Below are 23078 nucleotides of genomic sequence, written 5' to 3'. Positions count from 1 at the left end.
GCCCTTTAGACATAGTTCCAAATTGCTCTCCAGAATGGTTGAATCAATTCACAACTCCACCAACAATGCATTAGTGTTCCAACTCTCCCACATCTTCTCTAGCATTTATCACGTTCCTATCTTGTCATGTTAGTTAATCAGATAGGTGTGATATGGTACCTAACAGTTGTTTTAATTTGCATTTCTCTAATCAGTAGTGATCTGGAGCATTTTTTCATGATTATAGATAGCTTTAATTTCTTCCTCTGAAAACTGCTTATTCATATCCTTTGACCATTTATCGATTGAGGAATGACTTGTATTCTTCTGTTTGACTCAATTCTCTATGTACTTTAGAAATGAGGCCTTTATCAGAAATTATACTGTCATCTTTCACCCTCAAGAGGCTTCTTAATTCTTCTTCACTATCTGCCATCAGAGTGGTATCATCTGCCTATCTTACATTGTTGATATTTATCCCAGGAACCATAATTCCAGTTTTTGATTCATGTAGCCTGGCATTTTGCATGCCATACTCTGCATGTAAGTTAAATAAATAAGGTGATAATATATAGCCTTGTCATATTCCTTTCCTAATCTTAAACCAATTACTGGTCTCACCTTTGGCTTTAAGTGTTGCTCCTTGATCCACATACAGATTCCTCAGGAGACAAGTAAGATGGTCAGGTACTCCCATCTATTTGAGGATTTGCTGTATTTTCTTGTGATCCATCTAGTGAAAGCCTTTAGTGGAGTCAGCAAAGCAGAAGTAGATGGGGTTTTTTTGTTTGTTTGTTTTCTGGAACTCTCTTGCTTTCTATATAATCTTGCAAATGTTGACAATTTGGTCTCTAGATCTTCTGCCTCTTCAAAAATCAACTTACAGCTCTGGTAGTTTGGGGGTTCACATACTGTCGAACCTACCTTGCAGAATTTTAAGCATAACCTTACTGGTGTGTGAAATGAGCACAACTGTTTGGTAATATGAACATTATTAGTCACTGCAGTTTTTTAGTATTAGGATGATCTTTTCCAATCCAGTGGCCACTGTTGAGTTTTCCAAATTTGCTGGTATACTGAGTGCAGCACTTTAAGAGCATCATCTTTTAGGATTTCAAATAACTCAGTTGCAGTTCCATCACTTCCACTAGCCTTATGTTAGCAATGCTTCCTAAGACCCACTTGACTTCATTCTCCAGCTTTATGGCTCCTAGATCAGTAACCACATCACGGTGTGTATTGTCTTTTTTGTATAGTTCTTCTCTATATTTTTGCCATCTCTTGTACTTTTATTTAGTCCCTAACATTTTTTCTTTTATCATGCTCATTTTTGCATGAAATATTCCTTGATAATTCTAATTTTCTTGAAGAGTTCTCTTGTATTTCCCATTCAATTGTTTTCTTCTATTTCTTTGCATTCTTTCTCTAAGAAAATTTTTTTTATTTCTCCTTGATATTCTCTGGAATTCTGCACTCAGTTGGGTATATTTTTCTCTTTCTTCTTTTCCTTTCTTTTTCCTTGTTTCATCATATGTCTGTAAAGACTCACCAGCCAACCATTTGGCTTTCTTGTTCTTTGAGAGGTTGATTTGTTGTTGTTGCCTTCTGTACAATATTGCAAACCTCTGTCCATAATTCTTCAGGCGATCTATGTACCAGATAAAGTCTTTTAAATATCTATTTATCACCACACCTTCATACTCATAAGGGATGCTACTCAGGCCATATCTATATATCTGAGCTATACACTGTGACCTACCAGTCCTGGGAAACTGTAGTTTCATAGATCAGATCCAGCCCCTCTATCATGGCAAGGTAGTGATCCAGGATGAGACTTCATAAGTGGGTAAGGCTAAAGGAAGCTACTAATATATTGAACTAAAATTGGAAATTTCAGGGACGTATGCTAACCATCTTGGTGTAGGAGTGGAGAAGCAACTAAATGTACCTCTGTACAAACCTGTTCCACCCAGCACTAGAGTTAATGTAGGTGAAAGTAAAAAAGATATTGATTATTCTTATTGACAGAGAATGAGATAAATGTACTGCATAGATCTACAACAGTATGATATTTAGAAGTGGAGGGAATAAAGGCAAAAATAGTGGCTGGATTGGGGACAAGTAACACAAAATTATGTATTAGTAAGCATTAAGTCTTGAACAAAATGATGGACTGGTTCTCTATCTAGACAAGTTTAGCTTTTTTATAAAAAGTGAAGGAGTATTACAGGGAGACAGACAGGCTATCACTATCCTTAGTTTCACATTTAAATGAACGATGGGTTGTGATCCTAGCACTATCTCCCAGAAAAGTGAGTATTGTCCAAAGAACAGGAGAGGCAAATTTGGTTTTACTGTAATTTTGAATGTCTGCAGATTTAAACAACTCTGATTTTCCTTCTGCAGTACCCAAGAATCAGGTTTGACTGACTATAATACAAGAGGGATAGCCAAAATATAGGGTTCAGGAGTATTCTCCAAAGTCTGTTGTAAGACGCAAAAAAGGGATACAGGCAATTGCACTGAAATTCCCTTGGAGATACAATGTAAAACAGCATTTGATTTACATAATAACCCTTTCCTCAACAAGTTAAACAGGCTTAAGAGGGTCAATTTGTACTCTTAGATGTTGAGGCCTGGGCACTATTTTAGTATGCTCTTTAATAGCCATTCCTGTGATTACATCTTTAGATGCAGGCAAAATAAAAGAAACTGATACCAAGTGAGTGGCACCTATATCAACAACACAGTCATATATTTTATCTCCAAACTGAATGGGAAAGATAGATTCAAAATGGGGGAGGAGGGCAGAGTCAGAAAAGAAACTCTTAAAGATCTCACAGAGAATATCTCATAATTTACTAGTCATCTTTGGATAAAGAGGTTTTGGGGATCAGTTCCCTCTGATCACTTGAAACAGTGCTGTAGGGCTAAGGGGGCAGTCATATTTCCAGTATTCTTTTCGCTTAAAATTCCTACATATATCATTTGAACTTTGTGCATTGATTCTGGAAGTTTGAGGCAATTCCTCAGCTTTCCTTGGGAGTTCGAAATTATGTTTGCAGCAGTTGCTTTTTCTAACACTGACCAGGGGCTAAAACCCTGGCAAGTACTGATCTCTGTTTGTCAAGATTCCTGTTCAATCTGTTCATGTTAATTACTCTCCTTTCTTTAATTGTAGACCTAGTTTTGTAGAGGACACAATTTAATCAAGGGTTTTAGCACCCCATTCTAGGGTTTATTTATAAAAGTACTCATGAACATCCCCTACAGCGTTACATCCCAGAAATGTTACTACTATCTTAATTACTATAGGATCTGTGGGATACTCCACTTGCAGATATTCTCAAGACTTTTTCTAGTCTTCCCCAGCATTCTGTAGTTTGTTCATTTATTTCTTAAGTAAGCACCTTAACCTTGCTCCAGTTTGACTCTCTTTCATTGCTTTTCTTGATGCCTTCCAAGATTGCCTTGTAATAAATATCTAGGGAGCAGCTGAATTCTTACCTCACTGTTAACATTCCATAATCCTATTAACTCAAGATCTAGGCCAGGAGCGTTATTCATCAAATGTACATTCTCATGATCAGGCTTTGTCTAAACACTTTAAGGATCAGCTATGGTCAGTTTTCAGAGTAATCATAAACAATTTTGTTGGTGTTTCACATCTACTGGATTTGCATTGTCCACGAATGTCCGCATATTTCATGTATTAATGGTAAGTGGAATCATCTTTGCAAAATTTTTTGCAAATTTCATAGATTCTAAAAGAGCTTCCAGAAACTGAATAGTCTTAGTGATGAAGAAGCAATTCAGGGTCACTTCAAAATTTAGAATTATTGTTGTGGCAGTTTGTAAGATCAGTAGTAGAAAAGGGAATGTGCTATAAATGAGAGGCTGCTTTTCCTTCAGTTGAGGAAACTGGGAGGGAGCCTGAGTATCGGATTGTTAAATAGTACTACTGCATGTAGTGTAGTAAAGAGGTCAGTGAGGATCAACGCTGAAGTGATGGTGAGGGGAGATCAGAGGGAGGGGATGAAATAAACTAGGAGGAGGCATAGAGATAGGCAAGTTCTGAGATGAAGGTGAGGGCTGCAAGAAGAAAAAGTTATGGAATCCAGGAATATGGGCCAGAAATGTCCACAGGAGGAGCCAAATACTGAAGGGAAAAAGTGGAAACTGGAGTGGGAGCAGAGGGAAATTGGGGTATGGAGAAGAATACTCTGGGGACAAGAGGAAACAGAGCTGGGGAGCACAGGAACAACAGCAGGAAAGGGAGGGCCTGCAATAGTCCAGTACTACAATTTCTTTCTTGCATAGATGAATTCAGAAGGATTTTTTAAATCATTTTTAAAACCTGTAGATGCATCCATAGATATTGAACATCAAACCCAGTTGTCAGGAAGTTTTTTCAATTTTTTCAATTTTCAATTTTTCAATTTCAATTTCAATTTCATTGTTTTCCCAAATGAATCAATAAGCCATTTGATTAAGTGCATTGATTTTCTAGAACCAATCTAAGTGTACCTAGAAGGTTAAAATGAATGGATGCTTTTTGGGTTTAGGGATCTCTGTCCCTTGAAGTTAATCTTGTCCAAACAATTTTAGAAGAGTGTTTAAACCTTAAACAATTTCTTTGAAAAGATTTTTCCCCCGTTTAACCAGGAGACGATCCAAATTGGTGTCTTTAGAAGGAACTGACTAAATCTCATATTTTGGAATAACTTTTCATCAACTATATTTGGATTACAATATCAGAGATCCAAATTAAAAATTATCTTGGAATCAAATTTTAACATCAGAATCACTAAAGCCAACATACTAAATCTCCCAAAATATCATTAAGACCAAAGTTTTATGCCAGTCAACCAAAAAAAAAAAAAAGAGCTTTGTTGTCAGTAGCCTAAACAATATTGTAGAAATAATACTTGAGTAATCTGAGAGAATGAGATCCCCAAGTAATATCTGACATATTTTCAGTAACAAATTCAGGCATATGCCAGGGGTGTTCAGGAAGGACTAGCACCTCTGGTGTGAGGGCAACAAGCCCTTTTCAGGGTTGCTTATCTATCTTTGGTGCCCACTTGTCACCTGTCTCTCAAGTGTGGCTCCAGGAAGTTGGAGTTGTACATCAGCCACACTCTGATAACTTACAGGCCTCAAACCTTTCAGTGAAGCAGGAGATGTCAACACCAAACACATGAAGACTTCTTCTGGCAGAATAGGTAGACTAGAACATTTTTTCCAAGGGGCCATGAAGTCAGCAAAAGCAGGTGCTGTGGATGCTTGGTCAAGCATCTAAGATGTCAAGGTCCTCCTTTGCATTCCAGGCCATTGCCAGTCATCATTTTTTCTTGATGCTGGACTGTGATGTCTCTGGAATAAAGTGAGGCTGACATCTTTATGCAACTCTGTCTCATTTACATACAATTTATGTGCTAGTCAAGCCATCATCCATATTATTTTACTATGTTATTCAAGTACGTAACTTTTTCTTTACTACTTTGTTATTTTACTGTTATAATTCACTATTTTACTATTCACTTACCTTGAAATTCTGTGACAACAGATGAACGATGAAGTGGCAGGTGAGGTTACACTGGGAACTGCAGTCATAACCCTTCACACAGGCAGTCCAGGACTTGGTGAGCAGTGGGTTTCAGCTGTCTCCTGGACATCTAAATAGCTTTTGTCAAGGACCATACTACTCACCTTCTGGTGTGAGGAATGGGCTAGAAAAAGTGCCCTAAAAATTATCTGCTTCACTTAAACCTGGCCTGCTTACCACAGCAGGTAGAGATACCCACCCTATAGTCAAGACAAAACAAAAAGAGTACAAAAAGTTTTGCAACGATAATTCCACTCAACCATTATTACATAGAATCAGTGCATGCTTGTAGACAGTGCAAAATCCAGTAGACCTGAAACACAAGCAGCGCTGTTTATGAGAGAACTCAGAAGCTACTACATTCAAACAGTAGCTATAAGTGAATCAAGGCTAGCAAATGAATGCCAGCTTACTGCAGTTGGAGCTGGATACATGTTTTTCTGGAGTGGCTACCATGATGAGCACTATGAAGGTGCTATAGGTATCACAATCAGATCTTATCTAGTCAGTAAGCTTGATTTCCTTCCAAGGAATGAATGACTGTGATTGGCACTCACAGGAAAATGCCACACATCATGATGAACCCTGATGAGGTAAAAAAAAAATTATGAAGATCTGGTAACCCTCATCATAAATATGCCAAAAGAGGACAATCATTAAGGCCAGAGTAGGCACAAGCTGTCAGACATGGCAAAGAGTCCTTCTGCTGAATAGAGTTGGAAATAGCAACCCTAAAAGTCACTTACAGCTGAAGTTGTGAGTCTCCTAGCCTCATCACCAGTGCTACCTTCTGTTTTCCTAAATGCAACAAAACATTCTGTGTCTACCCTCACAGAAAACTCTGGCATTTAAATCTACATTAATGCAGGAGACAAACAGAATTTGAGAGTGAATAAGGAAATACGTGGTGCTGAGTACTGGACTAATCAAAGACTTACCCTCTCCAAGCTAAACATTCTAATTTAGCAAATGTGGCCTCAAGGTAAGAAGACTATCAGGACACTCAAACTCAGCAGATTAGAATGATTCTTCTGGTGCATGAACAGTTTATTACTGAACTGGAGGGAAAACTGAGTCAACTCACAGTTGGCAGCAGTGGAGTAGGAAAATGAAGCTACTGAATGAAACTCCATAGTGTTTGCCAGGAGGGCAGTTTGTCCACCTCTAATGAGACAGCATTTAATTCCATCAAAAGTAAAGTACAAGTGAAACTTAGAGAGATGCAAGATTCTTGTCTCAGTCAGAAAGCAGATGAGATTCAGTTTTATGCCAATAGCATCAACAAACTGCTTCTATGATACCTTGAGGCTATTTATGGGCCAAATACCTCTGGTACATCTCAACTACTTTGTGCTTATGGAATCACACTGATAAGTGATGAGGGCATGATACTCGCATGGACTGCATATTTCCTTACTGTTGTCAAAAGACTGTCATCAATTAATGCTGAAAACATCAGATTGAAATTAATTCCTTTCTACCTGAACTTCAAACTGAAGAAGAGGTACTGAATGCCATTAGGTTCCTCTCATGGCAAAGTGCCTGGTACTGATTCCATCCCAGCAGAGATCTATAAAGCAGGAAGTCCATTGGTCATACAGATATTGACTGAAATCTAGGCTATATAGCAGAAAGAGGTCATCCCCTAGGATATCCAGGATTCTTCCACTGTCCATATCTTTAAAGGAAAAAGAAGCAAGCTGTCCTGTGACAATCACAGGGGAAGGGGGTTAGAAAGGGGGAGAATTGTCATTGCTGGCAAGATTCTTGCCAGAGTCCTCCTTGAATCAACTGATCCTTCACCTGAAAGATAGTCATTTACCCAAGAGAGCCAATGTGGCTTCAGAGAGGGACAAGGAATAGTTGACATGGTGTTTACTGCCCAACAGTTCTGGAAGAAATGACGAGAGCAGAACAGAAGTCTATACAATGTTTGTTGACTTGACTAAGTCCTTTAATATTGCCAGTCATGAAGACTTATGGAAGATGGTGAAATTTGGTTACTCAAGAGAAATTTATCAGTATCATATGCCAGTCAGAAGCTAGAAACTAGAGCACTGATAACCAGAACTGGACCCTACCAGGGCGAAGTACCTGAGACTCAGAGACAACGTGCAAAACAATACAGGGACAAAAAAGGACAATTGGACAAGTCTTGCTTATATGCCTATGAAAATATGAAGCAGAAAGGCACAGGGTTTGGAAAACATCTCTCCCCTTCTATTAAAAGCCCAGAGTTTTTAAGTCTAATCCTTGGAGCTATGTTTTGAAATTTCACATTATTGTGCACTGATTATTCAGGTGTAAGAGACCCACTATATAGGGCAATAGACAGAAGTACACAGACTCACCTCCTTTCTGTGATTTTTTTTTTCCAATAGGAGAGCAACTTTATGATTTGACTGGGTTTTTCTCCTCTAAAATCTGCAAGAATAAATATTACTTTGTGTGCATGGGAAAGCTGAGGTGAAAATCCAAGTCTTTCCAGCTTATTGCCGTCACAGCGGAGTTGCCTGAATTGTTTAGGAAAAATAGTCTCTTGAAGTTCTCTGACAGGTACCACTGCAGAATGACACTATCAAAAGGCTTTTATTTATTTATTTTTATTTTACCTAGGCTTTTATTAGGTATAAACACAGGCTCAGAATTTCTAATAAAAAAAATCAAAAAAACTTTGAGCAGATCCAAATGTTCGCAAAGCTTAGATAGTCCAACAGAAACATTTTTACTCTTTTACTTTGGACTAATGAGGTCACAGGAAAAAAAAGTCTCTTGAATTTGCCAAGACACAAAATACAGATGATGCTAACAAGATGCTCAGCATTACTCAAATAAAACATTTCTCTCTTTAAGCTAGCAATATTCTTTTACTCTTTTTAGTCAGGCTAAAAGTAAACTTCCATAAATTCTTACAGTAGATTAACTTCTCAGAATTGAAACTCCCTTCATCTGCCCATTGCTGACTAGAGTTTTTATAGGTATGGTATATCTCTTTCATACATCACATAACAATACTAAGCACTTAATTGTCAGACCTTTTGATAGTTTTCCAGGTTGGAAATAAATCCTTGGGGAGGGGGGAGCCAAGATGGTGGAACTCTCCCCTCAAGCCCCTCAAAAAACCTGTAAAAATGACTCGAAACAAATTCTAGAGCAGCGGAAGCCACAAAGTAACAGACTGAAGCAAATTTCCAGTCCAGGATGATCTAGAAGGTCGATGGGAAGGGTCTGTTGCACCAGGCTGGGAGTATAGTTCCATGTGGCTCATGCTAGCTTGGACAGAGAGGTAGCAGGTGACTTCTGTGGATTCCTGATTCATCACTGAGGATGAGGAAGATCAAAACATAAAGCCAGAAGAAGACAAGAAAGCCAAAGCTCCTGCATCCAAAGTCTCTAAGAAAAATATGAATTGGTCTCAGGCCATGAAAGAGCTCAAAAAGGATTTTGAAAATCAAGTAAAAGAAGCAGAGGAAAAATTGGGAAGAGAAATGAGAGTGATGCAAGAAAACCACGAAAAAAGAGTCAACAGCTTGCTAAAGGAGAGCCCCCAAAATACTGGAGAAAATAACAGCTTTAAAATTATACTAATCCAAATGGCAAAAGAGGTCCAAAAAGTCAACGAGGAAAAGAATGCTTTAAAAAGCAGAATGGTCCAAATGGAAAGAGAGGTCCAAAAACTCACTGAAGAAAATAATTCTTTAAAAATTAGAATGGAGCAAATGGAAGCTAATTACTTTTCAAGAAATCAAGAAGTTATAAGACAAAACCAAGAGAATGAAAAAATAAAAGATAATGTGAAATATCTCATTGAAAAAATAACTGATCTGGAAAATGGATCCAGGAGAGATAATTTTAAAATTATTGGACTACTTGAAAGCCATGCTAAAAAGAGAGCCTAGACATCATCTTTCAAGAAATTATCAAGGAAAAGTGCCCTGATATTCTAGTACCAGAGGGTAAAATGGAAATGGAAAGAATCCACTAATCACTTCCTGAAACAGATTCTATAGGGAAAACTCCTAGGAATATTGTAGCCAAATTTCAGAGTTCCCAGGTCAAGGAGAAAATATTACAAGCAGCTAGAAAGAAACAATTCAATTATTGTGGAAACACAATCAGGATAACGCAGGACTTAACTTCTACACTAAGGGATTAGAGGGCTTAGAATATGATATTCCTGAGGTCAAAGAGGATAGTATTAAAACCAAGAATAACCTACCCAGCAAAATTGACTATAATACTTAAGGGGAAAAAATGGAACTTTAATGAAATAGAGGACTTTCAAGCAATCTTGCTGAAAAGACCAGAGCTGAATAGAAAATTTGACTTTAAAATATATGAATTAAGAGAAGCATGACAAGGAAAACAGGAAAGAGAAACCATTAAGGACTTACTAAAGTTGATCTATTCACATTCCTACCTGGAAAAATGATATTTGTAACTCATGAGACCTTTCTCAGTATTAGGATAGTGGGAGAAAGAGAAAGGGAGAGGTAGAATGTAGTGTCAGTTTGCATAAAAGAGGCAAGAAAAAACTTTTACAATGGAGGGGAAGAAGGGGAAAGTGAGAGGAAATAAGTGAGCTGTCCTTTCATCAGATTTGGCTTCAGAAGGAAATAATATGCACACTCAGTTGGGTATGGAAGTTTATCTTACCTTACAGGAAAGCATGGGAGAAGGGGATAATATAAGGGGCAATAGATTGAGGGAAGAGGTAATTCGAGGCAAATACTTTGATAGAGGAACAGGTCAAAGAAGAGAAGGGAATAAATGAAGAGTGGGACAGGATGGAATGAAACAGTCTTACACAACATCACTGTTATGGAGGTATTTTGCATGACCACATATGTATAACCTATATCGAACTGCTTGCCTTCTCAATGAAGGTGGGGGGCAGGGAAAAAGGGAGAGAATGTGGAATTCAAAGCTTTAAAAATGAATGTTTTTTACATGCAGATAGGAAATAAGATATATAGGCAATGGGGTATAGAAATTTATCTTATAGAAAAATAGAAGGAAAGGGGATGGGGAGGGGATAATAGAAGAGTGGGCAGATTGGAGGAAAGTGCAGTCAGAATACACTCTGTGCTGGCATGGGAGTAGCGGGGAGATGGGGAGAAAATTTAAAGTTCAGAATTGTGTGGAAAAAAAGAAAAGAAATCCTAACCCTGGTTGCTAATTGGATGCTTAAGGTAGAGACACTTGGTGCATTTCCCATCCTCCTAAGAGTAGGACAACTCTCAGATCTGGAGAGACTATTCTAAAACTGTCCCCTGACAGTTGGTAATTGTCAACAAAACAATGCAAAACAGCACCATTAGATTAACATAAAATAGCACCAGGCAGACATATAAGCACATAATCTTCACAATTTCTTCCCCCATTCCCAAACTTGTACTGATACTGAACTCTCCCTTTCCTTCCCCCCTTCTAGAAATTGTAGAATTTTTTTTTGGAGGGGGAAATTCCTATTATATCCAAGGCTGATTTCTCTATTGAAACTTAAACTACCACGTCTTCTCTGGGTCAGAGTGGTAACTGAAGATAAAATCATGGTGCAAAATAGCTAACTCCAAGTGTTTTAAATTCTTCCTTATTCCCTCCCTATGGGGCAGGTTGTGTGTGATGACTTCAGTAATCCTGTTTCTGATAGCTTTGTAGTGAAATTTTGTGGGGACCAATCTGGGTTCTTGTGGTCAGGGTAACATAATAGCAGTAATGAGTAAAATAAGAGTAAAGCCATTTATTCCTGCTGACTGAAAAGGTGGATGGCACTTCCCGTGAGCCTGGGAGAAAAGGTTTCTTATATACAATTTTTAAAGCAACACTCATAAGTTGAAATTATTCTAAGTAACAGTATGATGCAAAGAAAATAAAAATGGCTATTCATCAAACACAAGTAGTTATAAAAATAGTATTGGAGGAAATTTCTATTATTATTAGAGAAAATGTATACTATTAGGTACAGAAGATAGATGAGGGAGTTATGGGCTAAGTATAGCTCATCTTATTAAATCAAAAAAATCTGCCCTTTGGGTCAGAGGAGAGGTTTCCCAGAACTGTGGTATTCTCCACCTTGAGCAGCAAAGTCTTTTTGAACTGACAAGAGGAGAAAAGAGAGACTGAAGGTTAGTAGCTGCAATAGCTGGTCATGTAGTTCACTGGGGGTCATTTATAGTAAAGTGACTCATACATAACAAGACAGAGTCAGCATACCTTGAGGCAGAGGGCAGGAGGGCCTAAGGAGTGGAGGATCTATAGGAGGTATGTTGCACAAATGTCAGAGATGTTCACGGAGCAGTAGCAAGAGGAATATTTGGTAAGAGATATTAAGGCATGGGCAGTGAGAAGACTCACTTGAAGCTGCTGAATTCAGGAAGCTTGTTGAAGTCGGTCTCTGGGGGCCATCTGGGGAGAGTAGTGTTATCTAGTTCTCCTAGATTGCTGCTGACTCCATTATGTTTTTGATTTGCAAGTATGTATGAAGTGCCTCTTCCTTGGTACTTTCTGTTTCTTACATGAGTACAAACACACAGAATAGACAATGTGTAAATAGTTGTAATTCCACTGATGTCGCATAATATCAACAATATAATGCAAACAATACCAGTGCCAATAGGCATAAGGAATATTTCTTGCATGTTAAATTGATCGTGACATTTCTTTAAACTTGTCTCAGTGAATGTATAGTTACTCCAGTATTTTAAATGAATTAAAATACCAAAGAGCTCACATAAGTTATATGCAAAAAGCTTCCTTTATTCCACTGGTGAAGGGAACACTTGACACACGTGCTAGAGTCTGATCTAGGACCAAGGAGACCCAGGCAGTGAGCCTAACCCATGGTAAATTTAGATGTGGCAAGACAACGAATCAGGGAAGGAAGGTTTAATGGCAGCAGTAGGGTGTAAGGGCAGCCACATGGCAAGTTTGCCTAGTAACAAGAAGTTCATTCTAGCAGGGTTGAATGACCAGGATGTGGTTCCTGTAGGTGCTTGCCCAAACTCAAGTACCACCTGGGCTGGCTTGAGCCAATTCTGTGAGCACAGAGGACTGTTGTTATGCCAAGCTTGGGACACAGCTTCTTATTAAACACATTTTCATATTAGTCATGTTGCATAGAAGAATTAAAACGAATGGGAGAAACCACAAGAAAAATAAAACATAACAAAAGAGAAAACAGTCTGCTTCATTCTGTGTTCTGACTCCATAGTTCCTTCTCTGGATGTGGATGACATTTTACATCATGAGTCCTTTAGAAATGCTTTAGGTCCTTGCATTGCTGTGAAGGGCTAAGTCTGTCAGAAACAGCCCTCACACACTGTGACTGCTACTGTGTATAATGTCAAATGAAATATTTTGTATAAGTGGTGACTTTGTCTAAAAAGGTATTTAAATTGGTTATCCTGCATTGTACAATAAAATGGTTTTTCAGCTTAGCTAATATAATTTTCAGTCAAACTTGAATAGTCTTCAAGTGGTGTATATCTGTTACATGGTATTGTTTGTCATAAGCACCAGCAGGCCTTTGTATGATCCAAAAGAACATCTTAAAGACAAATTTGCAGTCATGTTCACTTCTTCATGACCCAATTTGGGTTTCCTTGGTAAAGATACAGGAGTAGTTGTCCATTTCCTTCTCCAACTCATTTAAAGATGAGGAAACTGAAGTATACAAAGTTAAATGACTTGCTCAGAGTCTCACAGCTAGTAAAAGTCTGAGGCTGGATTTGAACTCAGATTTTCCTGACTCCACATCCAGCTGAGCCATGTAGCTGCCTCTAATTTTACAGATAGAAAAGATACAGATTTCCCATCAGGAGAAAAGAGGAAACGATTAACTCCACTTAAAATTGGAACTGTGGTTGGTGTCTCAGATTTGATTTTGCAGACTTAAGCAGGGTACATGAATTGCTGCCTTCAGTCCTACAATGTCAAGAAGTTCCAGATCTTTTTCTTATCATAGTTTTTCTTATAGCATCCTCTTTTGTCATCAACAACATTCATATATCTCAGATCACATTCTTGTACATTCTACGGACCTTCTTTCTAGATAGCTTCACATGAGTTTTCTGGAAGGCATTTCTATAAGCAGATACATAGAAACATTGGAAAAAATATTGCGTACAAGGACAAAGCTATTCTGATCAATATGGTGACCCGAGATTTCAGAAGGATTCCTGATGAAAAATGCTGTCCATCTCCAAAGTGAGACATGATGCAGTCTGAGTGCAGATTAAAGCATGTTTTTTGTAACTTAATATTTTTCTTACTTTCCCATTTGTGACATAAATAATATGGAAATATGTTTTGCATTACTTCACAGGTATAAATGATATCACCTTGCTTGCCTTCTTAATGAGTGGGGGAGATGTAGCAGGGAGGGAGAGAATTTGGAACTCAATTTTAAAAAATATTTGAAATAAATTATTAACAAGTTTATTTTTAAAAAATTGAGTTTTGAGACCTTTCAACCAGATGGTCAGGAGTAATGACTGTTTGGAGGCAGGCTACTGTGCGTTTCTCCACAAGGTAGGTCCATGCAACATAGGACTCCAGAGGTCACAATTTTATATTCATGGATAAAAAATATCAAATCTTTCAAGTAGTCTAAGAGTTTATGAACAGAGATGGGTATAAGAGGTAAGGCAATGGAATGATGTTTCCAAGTCTTTAGTCAGTTTACCCACTTCTGATGATTCTGTAGTAATAAGGGCTACACAAGAAAAAGCAGTCTCCCCAAAAGTTGGTAACCATGGCCAGCAGAAGACAGCATCACTGAGGAGTGCCTTAAGTTGTCACTTCATGGCTATTCTAGGCATGTCCTAAAGAACTTGGATATACTTAGAAGAGAGAAAGAGGCATCCTTCTCTTAAAATGATGCCTAGGTTCTACTTGGAGTTAAAAAATACTTGACTTAAAAGGAAGCAACCTTATGGCTTTTTTTTTTTTTTTTGCCAAACAATAATTGCTTGTGTGGGTAATTGAATTAAACATAGGGTTTATTGAGTTTGCCAGAGAGGGTGGTTCTTCCACTTGAATGGTCTCACACCATTTTGGGAGGGAGCCAGCACTTTTATGGGGTCTGTGGCAATAAAGAGAAGTGGGAATGGGGTGTCTGGCACTGATTGGTAGTAGCACTGTTCCTAGGGCTCTGGGGTAGAACTTAGGTAATACTTATTTGTCTGTTGAACCCAGTAGTTCTCAGAATCGGGGTACAAAACAGAATGTGTTGGCACCTTGTTTCAGACTGTTTGCTGTTAAAAGTGAGGAGTGGGCCAGAAAGCGCGGTGGGTATGGGGGCATTGAAAGGTGGCAGGATAGTGGGGTGGAGGCCCATCCTTGTGAGCAATGACATTGGCCCTGAGGGCCTAGGAGTCTGCTGTGACCTCCCACTCTAAGGGCAAGAAGTTGGAATGATTGCAAGCATAACTGTCCCCATCCCTGGTCATGTGCTAAAAACCAGGGCAAGGACTGCAGCAAAACATCCTGGTTTGATGAGATTCCTCCTTGTAGATCTTCTTTTCCTTTTCCTTTCTCTTTTGCACGTTTGAACTGCTGTAAACAAAAGTCACGATGGACCAAATCCTAGAGGGGTTCTTGTCATCCTATCCAGGATTGTTTTATAAAGTATACCCTAATGGGGCAGCTAGGTGGTGCAGTGGATAAAGCACCAGTTCAGGAGTCAGGATGGACCTGAATTCAAATCTCACCTCAGACACTTCACACTCACTAGCTGTGTGACCTTGGGCAAGTCACTTAACCCCAGTTGCCTCATCCTGGCTCATCTCCAGTCATCCAGATGAATATCTGGTCACTGGATTCAGATGGCTCTGGAGGAGAAGTGAGGCTGATGACCTGCACAGCCCTCCCTCACTCCAAATGAAGTCAAGTGCAAGTCATGCCATTATTTTCCCAATGGCATGGTCTTCTTCAGCAACGAAGGATGAACCCTAATATCATCACTTGCATTATTTACCCTTAATTACACCTCCCTTTAGATTTTCATTACTATAGGATCAGTCAGATCTTCCATAGCTACGTTTAAAAAACCTTTTCTAAATGTACCCACTAATCTTAGGAATGCTCAAACACACATTAGTTGAGTTCCTTGACTTTATTCCAATTCACTGCTTTTCTCTCATTCTTCTTAAGTCACTTCAAAATCACTTTATGATATCTGTGAAGTTATTGGATGCTACCATCTCTATTCAGGTTCCACAGTCCAGCTAACTGGATCTTGAGGAGGGATTGTGACTTACAGATGCATATTTCAATGATCAGGACCCTACTTATCATGCAACTATCCATCAGCATTGTCGTAAGCTCTTACATTTTAATAGAATCTAACAAGCTTGTAAGAAATTAAATAGTGTTGGATGTTAAACAATAATATAGAAGCAACAATGACTCGTTTCAGGATCAACTTGGAGTTTGAATGTATTATGTTGCCAGTTTAGGAAATCAGAAGTGGAAAAGTGAATATGCTCTAAGCAAGAATTCACCTCTGCACTCACAGGAGGCATGGAAATTTTACAAAGGGGTGTCTAAATATTAGGGTATAGAGTAGAATCTCCGACCCACTGGTGAAGGGATAGGAGACAGAAAGGGGGAAAGAGGTGGAGGGCTAGGCTGACATGTAGGGCAGGATTTGGGAAGTGAAGGAAAGAGTGACAGAAGAGAAAGCGGATATTCTAGTATTGAAAATTAAAGCAAGAATTGAATTAAGGCAGGAGAATATTGGAGTGGAAGAGTCAGAAGCAAAATGAAGAGGGAGAAATGGACAGATTGGAGGGGAGAGGGATTTTGTTCATTAAGCCCCTTCATTAGGTAGGACCTCCTAGGGAGGTGGTCCATTTTTGTTCTCACCAGCTATGGGTGTATCCTTATAATTTGTTACCAAAATCAATTTCCAGGCACCAATCAGTTTGTATTAGACTGAGAAACTGCTTGTGCAGCGGGGACCGTTGTAGACAAGCAGGCCATCCTATCTTTGTTGGTCCAGCAGTTATGAAGGGAAAAGAATACCACTTTTGCCATCCTTTTGTCCCTCCCTTTCAGGACGAGTTTTGTCCTTTTTCCACCTTTATTGCACCTTTCCCCCTTCCCAGGCCACTCCCCTTTTAGGGGGAGATTTCAGGTTGCTCTTCCTTCCTTTGTTATAGTTATAGATATTCAAATTTCTGTATGGAGTGTGAACTCTATGCACTTGCTTAGGGTTCCACATATGTTCATTTTTCTTGTAATAAACCTAGCTTTCACATAATGAAAATTGAACAATTTCAGTTCTTGGATATGTTATGAGCTGTATATACAGCCCTGCATCTTATCAGTGCTTAGCACAGTACCAGAAATGTAGTAGGTGCTTTTAAAATGCTGATTAACCATCATCCATTTACACGAGTGGCAGCAGTGGTGCCCTGTTAGAGTCATCCGGGATCTACCCTTATAACTTTTATAATTCAGAATAGACCATAAAATTAATAGTAAGTGTGAATAAAGCTGACAACTATGAATGGACAACTTGTGCCAAAGCATGATTTCACTTAACAGACCACATATATAGTTGACTATCTATGGTGCTTGAAAAATGGTTTCTCTGGTTTCTTTAACATGTAAATATTAATTAGGATATTAGTTAGCTTTCATCTACAATAACTAGTTGCCCCTCTGGAAGATTTGGTAAAAAATGCATAGCTAATAATGGAGACAAGATAGCACTTACTCTACAAATACACAGTATAGCATAGCTAAGCTATAAATTTGATACATTATGCCAGACTGTGATGAGCTAAGACAAAGTTTAGTGAAGTTCTACAAAGAAAATTAGTGTAATTGGAACTGATACTATTTAACCTAGAGAACAGTTTCCTGAAAAGCAATTTAATAGTAATGAAGGTGTTATTATGTCCATTTCAAAGATAAGGAAACTGAGACTTGGAGAAGCTAAAGTTGAGGAAGCGTCATTAACTGCAAATGTCGCTTGACTATGTCCAATGAGGAAACTCATATCAAAAATAAGTAATGGCATAAGGCTATTGCTGTACTCTGAGTTGACTTAGAAATACTGGTGAATTTTCTTTTTTGTTGAAGTTTATTTTGTAACCCATTACCTCCTTTGTTCTTTCTCTTTCTGAAGCTAAACTTAGACATATCAGCTATTTCCATTGCGAGCCATTTTGTTGTTTTCCTTAGGTAATGATTGTGTTAGGATAGGAAATTGTCTGCATAACTAAAAACATTAGGCATCTCTAAGATTACTTCACAGGTAAGCACTAAAGTTACCTAAATTACAGACTACTAAATAATTTCCAGTAAAAATGTAAATGTGACTCTTTTTTTCAGGGAATATCAAAAGAAGTGGCTCAAAACAAAACAGTTTTGCAGAGAGTTATGTCTGGTTTTTATTTTTGGCAAGATCAAAGTTCTGTTATTGAGTATCTTATTAACTATGTGGTTTACTGAAAAAAATAATAAAGAAAAATTCATAATTTAAAACAAAACAAGTTAATGTATTTAATTTTTTAAGGCCAAATATAGCTTACCCAAAGGATACAAGATAGGAAACTCTACAAGTTCTAGAGTGTTGCTGAAGTCAGAAAGTTTAAGTGACTTGCTTCAAGTCACACAAATATTAACTGTCGGGCAGGATTCTAATGCAAGACTTCTTGACTTTTCATGTCCAGCATTTGATGCACTACTTTATGCTGTATCTTCTATGAATAGCATTAAAAATAAATGAAGTTTTGTTTTTGTGACTTTGTTAGTCAAAAGCTTAGGGTAAGAAAAAAATAGGCAAGGATAAGAAAATACTGAACAGGATTATATACCGTGACTAAATAATTTGAAGAAAATCTGTGCTCAACTTTGAATCCCAGCTTCTTTGAATCCACTAAAGTAGTTATTGACTAAAGTCAACTTTCTCTCAGAAAGCAAAATTAGGAACAGTATAAAATGCATAAGCCAAGTCTGAAATGTTTTTTCGGTCATATACTATTAACTGTGCATGGACTTTAATTAGAATACCAGCTGAAATATATGTGGTGATAATAGCAATTATGTTGTTTTTTTTTTTTATTTTACAGTAAAGGAAACAGAACAAGTAAACAATTAAATTAGAAATTTAATATTTCATGAAAGATGATCATTTATTGTAGAAGTTTTGTTGTTACATGGTTTAAATTTTTGAATAGCTGTATTTTTTTAAAAAAGAACTTGGGAATTAGATACTAAATGTGATTCTGTAAGCAAAAAGGAATTTTATGGTTTCATGAACACCTCACTCTCTTCAGTTTCCTTGATCAGCCCTTTCTTCTATGACAACTTTATTTCCTAAACAAAACAAAATTGATAACTAGAGTTCTTCCTTTTTATTTTGATTTCTGAATTTTTATTGCAGTTCTCTGAGTCTCAGTATAGAAAAATTCCATTTGAAAAGGCTCTGTATTTTTGGTTGTTTTGTTTTTTCAGAATTATTCTCTTTGCTCAGTAATCTTATTAGCTGAAGTACACAAACAGCAGGAGTACAGCTTAACAGGCTATCAGGATAACAAAAATAGTTGAGATGACTGAAAATGTTGAATTATCTCTTTAAGCAACAGCAGGCTGAATCAATTGAATTTTTAAATTTTCAGTCACTTCTAATTCTATTATAATCTTAAAGATTATAGACAAAAACAAAAGTTTAATTACAACATTGAGCAAGGTTTATATGTGTTTTACTCCAACACCTTCAGGAAAAAGCTAAATATTACTTAAACTGAAGGTTCCATTTTAGCTAAAAACATTGTGAAAGGAGATTGTGAAGCTGTTTGGGTTTAATGAGATTAGCAGTGCAAAATTTTATAGATTATGATTATAAAAGCGTTATTACTATAATAAAAAATCTTTGTATGGTCATCCTTTTATATTTCACTTTAAGGAAAATTATCCAAGCAACTTAATGTATTTGAATGGAAGAAAATTGCTAAAACATTTTAATTTTGCTATAGAGAAATATGTTTCAGAATTAGACATTTTTTTTGACATGGTTAATATGGGAATTTATTTTCCTTGACTATGCTATGTGTTCATAAAGGTTGTGGTTTTTTTTTGTTTGTTTTCTTTGCTGGGCAAGGACTGGGAGAGACAGGAGAATAAATGCTTTGTAATGCAAAAAATGAAAGTGTAATCCAAAAACATAAAGCAAATTATACATGAGCAGTCTCCTAGGTTCTGAAGAGCTCAAGCTACAGTATATAAATATGCACATAATCATCAGTAATAAGCATCTGTAAGATGTAATTTTAATAATTCACACATAGAGACTACAAATCTTATATCCTATGCATAAAGGTATAACTTTCAGTAACTCAAAGCATTTAGTTAAGCTATAATTTGTATATGTATATATATATATACATATAATTTGTATATGTATATATATATATACACACACACACCTATTCCTCACTTGTTTTCTTACCTTCCAAGTGAAATCAGTTTACATTTATTCCACTTACAATACAATAAACATTATTCAGCATCTATTATGTGGCAGACACTGCACTAAACACTGGGAATACAAATAAGAAAAAAAAGACAGTTCCTGCCCTCCATGAGCTTACAATCTAATGGGGGAAGACAGTCTTCACAAATAAGCTATAAAAGGGGAGCAGGCATGATGACCATGGAGTCAAAAGCAAGCAGAGGAGCTAGTGAAAAGTCAAGAGTTGACTAGGAATTCTAGGTCCTCCAGAAAGGGAGTCTCTGGGTATTTGTCTTTCTCTGTGTCACCCAGCCTTTCAATCAGAAGGACACAGGCAATTGTGAGTACTGAAGAGGTTTCCTTTCTGAAGAAGCTTCCTTCTGTTGAGTTTATCATCTGGAGCATGAAGATGGTGGAATCGAAACCAAGCAGAACAGCTGATGGGAAATGAAGAACCACTTGGGAATCAAAAAGTAAGCAATTTAGCCTATAGTGTTTGCCTCATTCACCAGAGCTATGAGGAGTCTTCTTTCGTAGAAGTAAACTTGCCTAGAGAGAGGAAGAAAGGGAGGGAGGGAGGAAGGAAAGAACAGAGGGAGAGGCTGATTCTTAGAAACTTCATCTTTTGTTGTTTAGATACTGCGAAAGTATCATTTTCTACATTTCCCTACAAAAGATAGTATTTAATCTATTTCATGGATTAGGTACATATTTTTACTTACATAATATTGTTTCTTGTAAAAAAAATTCTCTTCTAGATAACTTCTAGTAACTTGGTAATCTAATGTGAACTCTGAATGAATTTTGTTTGCTGTATTTATGTTGTATCCTATTCTCCTCCCCAATTTATGTCCCCTTTGACTTAGAAGAAAATCAAAGCAGTCAAAATAAAATTAAAATTCAATTCAGTTAAAATTATTAAGATTATTAATATAATATATCAAAGATAGATACTACAGGAACTTGCTCCACCAATAAATATTGAAACCTCTCTAAACCTGAGTAAATCTCTTCATGAGTTTCTGAGGCCACAAAAATAATTTTGCATTCAGTTCTATCCTTGAACAGATCCATGAATAAATGAAAAAACTATTTGCTAAGTGTTCACTATGTGCCAGGCACTGGGAAAAGAAATAGAAAAGGAAGATGTTCCCTCCTTTCAAAGCTCACATTTTAACAGAAGACAACACATAAAAGAAGTTTCCCCTACAAATCAGATGGAAAGGGTCCTGGCCATTAAGGTACAACAGCAAAGCAGATAGCAATTTATCTTCTTTAATATTATTTCTTCTGATGAAACCACATACGTTTCTGGTGTTAACCATTTACCAATGCCAAGGACTTTAGCGATGAAAACTCTTTTGCAAATCATTAGAAGCTGTGGCTGGTGAGAAGGCAGGAGATGCAGCACCTGCAGAGGAATTTTCCAGGTCTAATTTTACAATGGCTGTGGGGTCAGGCTGGTTTCAGCGTTCTTCTACCTTTTGATGGAAGTTGGTCAGTGATTGGTATTGGTGATGTCAAGGAAGGCAGGTCCCTTCTCCACTAGAGTTACTATTTTTGATACTGGAGTTTGGCCAGTTGCAGGGCAGGTGGTCTTGGGAGGCAATGCAATTCTCAGAATTGTTAGCTCTGGATCCTGGGCTAAAACATGCTAAAAGTCTTGTGAAGAGTCTATAATTGGCATAGCCTTGAGTATCTCAGGACTATCTTTTCAAAATAATGATTCATCAGGGTAGAACTTATGTAGAGAGGAGAAAATGTGAAGGTGAAGATATTAAATAAACTTCATATAGACTTAGCTAGGGGGTGAACATAAACATACATATTCAGCTCTCTCATTTTATACATTATAAATTGGAAGTAAAGCATTTTGTCAAAGATTGTATAGCCAGTGAATAACAGAGCCACTATTTAAAAATAAGTATTTTGATTCCTAATCCAAATTTTTTTTATTTTACACCAGGGGTGTCAAACTCAAATAGAAATATGACTACCAAATCATACATAAGGATCCCTGTGGACATATATTGACATAGAAAACTTTTTTTATGTTCTCTTGCATGTTTACTTACTGTATTAATTCCCAATTACATTTTAATCTGATACTGGCTACATTCAAGTATTTTTAGGACTATAGACTGTGTGTTTGACACCTCTGTTCTACCCTACAGTTTTAAAATATCAAAAGATTAAGAAGTGAAATTCTTTAAAGAGTACTTCCCAAGGCATACTGTCACTGTCTTTTGGAGACCATGGCAGCAGAGCAAAAAAATTTAGCTTATATTCTGCTCTTGTAAAAGGCTGCTTGCTAGCTCAGGTGGAAACTTACAAGAAGCAATGATTTCAGTGACATTCTTCCTGACTCTGAGCTTAATTCTACCTTTGAACCATGGCTTCACATTTTTTCTCTACTTCTTGACTTCTCTTATCTACAAACTTGGTTTGATTGAAATAGCTTCCAGCTACTCTTTCAATTATGACTTAGAACAAAAAGTTTTTTCCCCACTTTGCTCTGTTAATTTTCTCTCTTATCACTCCTATACAGTTGATGTGAATTTAACTATCTCCAGCTGATAGCAAATCAAAAGATATTTTTCTAGATACCTCATGTTAACATTCCAGAAGCAAACATTTTGAGCCAAATGAGAAAGAAAATAAAATGGTAGTAGTATGGTGAAGGAGGGAATGGCTTTCTAAACTTCTGTGGACCAACTCATTTCTGGGTAGAATATTTATTTGCATCCTATAGACCTACATACTCAAGATTATTAACCTATAAGATATCTTAAAATGCTAACTAACCCATAGTTTATGTGCCTGTTTATTTTTTATTAATTTTCTACATTGCAAGGAATAATCTCTATCCTGTTCTAGGCTTTTGTTTCCCATGTTGTTATAAGCAGAAACCATCTTTGACAGTTTTCGTGCAAACATAGATACTTGTTTATTTGTGATATACCAGATATGGAATGTCAGGAATCAAAAAAATCTGGGTCCAGTGATTTAGTGCTCAAGTAGCTA

This window comes from Notamacropus eugenii, chromosome 4 (assembly GCF_028372415.1).
Source record: "Notamacropus eugenii isolate mMacEug1 chromosome 4, mMacEug1.pri_v2, whole genome shotgun sequence".
Taxonomy (NCBI): Eukaryota; Metazoa; Chordata; class Mammalia; order Diprotodontia; family Macropodidae; genus Notamacropus; species Notamacropus eugenii.
This window is presented reverse-complemented; position numbering follows the sequence as displayed.